Raw genomic sequence first — 3,451 nt, 5'->3', positions numbered from 1 at the left:
CCCTCAGCACTGACCCTCTGACAGTGCGGCACTCCCTCAGCACTGACACTCTGCATGGCCACCTGAGTGAGAGTTGTTCCGATGACCTTCTGATCCCCTGTTGTGGAGGCGCTGTGTTTCCTGAGTGCGATGACCCATGTTGGGACTGTTTGTGTGACATGACGATGTGGGGGGAGGGGACAAGCCTTTGCCAATCCGTCAGCCTGCTCCCTGAGCTACAGCTTTCTATCGGGCCTCAGCCCCAGTACCAGTCGGTGGGTTACTGCTACAGGTGTCTGCTTATTGTGGCCTCCCTCAGACAGGCCTTCCTGCCTGTCACCAAGCTCCCTGCAGCTGTGTGCATCGAGATTCTGTTAGACCCCACTAAACCACATCAAACCACACAACCTGTTTAACACATGTTCAGTTACCCCTCTCTCAACAGGGGGCTTGAAACAAACTCCATTTCACTGGAATTGGAGCCAGTTATTTGGCCGTCTCAGGCATGTTTGGGAACAGTGTAGAGGGAGCTTTACTCTGTAACCCCGTGCTGTCACTGTCCTGGGTCTGTTTGATGGGGACAGTGTAGAGGGAGCTTTACTCTGTATCTAACCCCGTGCTGTCCCTGACCTGGGAGGGTTTGAAGGGGTTTCATTCTGTGAAAGAAAACACTGCAGTTGCTGGGATTCATGAATTGAAAAAGAAACCAGAAAATGCTAGAGAAACTCAGCAAGTCTGGCAGCATCTGTGGAGACCGAAACGCTTCATGTTCCGAGTCAAGTATAACGTTGGTATGGCCCCTGGTTTGTCCAAGCACTGCCTGATTTTAGTGTGTGTGTGTGTGTGTGTGCGCGGTGCACTGAGCACTGACGTTGGGTCTGTACTGTGGAAGATACTGTGTTGTGCAGTGACCAAGGTCACGCTGTGGAACCTGTTACTAATGTAACACACAATTGTCAAACTAAATCTGCCGATCCTACACTGTGTGCGTCTTTTTCAATTCCCTCTCTGCACCTCATTTTCTCTCTCTCTCTCTCTCTCTCTCTCTCTGTCCCTCTCCCTGCCCCCTTGATGTATTTGCTTGTTTCTTTCTGTGTCTCTCATTGTTCTTCCCTCTCTGTCCCCTTGATCTCTCTGCCCCCCTCGTGTCTGCCCCTCTCTACGCCCTCGCCCACTCTGCCCACTCCTCCATCGCTCCCTGATCCCTCTGTCTCCTCCGTGCGTAACCCCACCTCCCTCCATTTTCCTGTGGACTAATAGTTGGTCTATTTCTGTTCCCTCCGCAGGGTTGACCCTTGGGCTCCGACCAGGACACACTGTCACCTTGCTCTGAGCTGCCCCACTGTGATGGTGAGCCCTGTGTTTGCATGAATCCTGTTTATTGCAAAGTGTGTGCCAGTCCACTGTGTATTTTCGGGACTGGGCGGAGGCTGTTTGTACGCGGAGGGTAGTTATTTTGGGGATGTGACTTGGCTTGTTTGAAATCTCTGGTCTGTTTTGCGGCGGGAGGTTTTCTGAGGTATTCAACAGGGTTGGGGCGCGGTCGTCAGAGGGCCGTGTGCCCTGACCCAGGGGCGCGCGCGTGCGCGGCCCTGCATTTCTGTGGCGCCTTCCACCCCACCCAACGAGCTGCAGCCAATGAGCAGCTTCCTTTCGAAGAGTAACTAATCGCCACGGTTTTGTGAGAGCGTTAGTGAACAGCAGGATCCCAGTTGTGAAAGTGACTGCGCACTTCTTGTTAGCCCCAGGACACGGTCAGGGAGGATGGGGGTGGGGGGAAGAGGAGCAGGGAGGAGCGCAGAAACTGAGAGAATGTCCCCTGCACCTTTTCTGAAAGACTGACTTCTACAATGCTCAGCCTGAAATAATAAAGAGGGCAGACAGGTAGTTTAAGGAGTCCCACACTCCCTCGGCATGGACATTCTGTGCTTGGGCCTGGATTACGAGCTTGAACCCTCTGAAATGGGAAGCAAACCCGCCAACCTTCTGACTCGAGAGGTGCAAGTCCAGCCCGTTGAGCCCTGGCTTTGTTGCCGGATGAAAGGGGTGTGTGTGTGATCGGTTTAAATATCATTCTCCGAGTTTGGATTTCAAAACAGTGGCATGTGGGACCCGGTTACTTTCCGGAATTGTAAATGTCAGATGCAGGAGCAGTGACCTAATCAAGTATGTGTCAAAGTTCAGGGAACCCTGGAATGTTCTTGAAAAATTGTTTGTGCCTGGTCGAGTAAACCTTGAAAGTTCATCAACTTGCTGTTGGTTCAGGCGATTTGAGGGTTGATTGAAGAAAGTGGAGTCTTTTGGGGTAGTTGGAAGGAGACCTGACCAGAGTCAGAACCATCTATAGTTTCTAACCTTGAATAGCTTTCAAGAGCAGTTTAATGGAATATGTTACCTCAGTAAGCGAGAATAGTGTGTGCAACTTGCACACGAATGGCATATGGTGAGAAATCTGCTGGTTATTAAAAGCTAAGAAAGTTTAAGCTCTTGGTTTCATGAGTGTCCACCTGTTCATTGTTCATTGGACAGAGACTGAGGAAAGTCAGTTACGTCAAACTTAAAACTTTGATATCGAGGCATGGTTTCTCTGGACATGAATCTCTGTAAAGTGATGGAGTTGGAAAACAGGTGGTGAAATGATGTGTTTTAGGATATTTCTTGCTGTGTTCCGTGTCCAGGTGGCTTGATTTGTTTTCTTTTTCTTTTTGTCTTTTTTGTAATCGACCTTGTACTGATGAGCAGACTCTTCAACGTTTGTGCGACAGTGTTTCGGCAACTCATCACCACGTTAGCTAAAACAGGGAGTGATTGCCGAAGGCAGGTTTCATTTTGAGGTCTGACTTGTCCAGTTGCCTTATCAGCTGGGATTCCACCGGTGGGCACTGGCGATTGGTGTGAGGTTTTGGTGGGTGTTAAATAATCTCTGCCTTTCTCCTTTTCTTCCCCGTTCTGAAGATCTGGGTTGCTGTGGCAGTAGGGCACGCCCCTCCCGCAGTGACCTTTGGTCGGGGATGGGGATGGCGCATGACGCAGCTGTTGGGGTTGGGTTAAGGTGATTCCGGTTGGCAAAGGGCCAGCCACTTGGAGACCACCGAGGGCTCAATTCGTCAACATCCTCCCTTTGGAGAGAGTCTTCGGTGCGGGAAAGCGTCTCAAGATGAGTGATGATCAAACAGAACATGACATTCAGCCACAGACGGAGATAGCAGGGACAGGCAATGGAAAGCGAGGGAAATCTAAGGAAGGCCTCTGGATCAAAGTGACTGAGAGCCAGCGCGTTGAGGTGGGGGTGGGAGTGGGTGGGAGTTCCCGGAGCTCAGGGCACAGGCAGGTTAAGGCACAGCTATCAACGGTGTGAGGCGATGGGAATCCAGGAATACTCCGGAGATAGGGATTGGAGGGGAGATCGTACAGAGGTGTAGGGGCTGGAGGGGGGTTACAGAGATAGGGAGGGGTGTAGGGGCTGGTGGGG

The 3,451-nt window shown here is 51.3% G+C and overlaps 1 protein-coding gene across 1 annotated transcript in view; it reads right to left on the bottom strand.

Moving 5' to 3' along the window:
• The window catches only part of LOC122547391, a 13,039-nt gene that overhangs the window by 1,542 nt on the left and 8,046 nt on the right, over positions 1 to 3,451 (bottom strand). The window lies entirely within an intron of this gene.

The sequence above is a fragment of the Chiloscyllium plagiosum genome, unplaced genomic scaffold (genome assembly GCF_004010195.1).
Source record: "Chiloscyllium plagiosum isolate BGI_BamShark_2017 unplaced genomic scaffold, ASM401019v2 scaf_10757, whole genome shotgun sequence".
In the NCBI taxonomy this organism is placed as follows: domain Eukaryota; kingdom Metazoa; phylum Chordata; class Chondrichthyes; order Orectolobiformes; family Hemiscylliidae; genus Chiloscyllium; species Chiloscyllium plagiosum.
The sequence above is the reverse complement of the archived record's forward strand: the minus strand, read 5'-3'. Positions and strand labels throughout refer to the sequence as shown.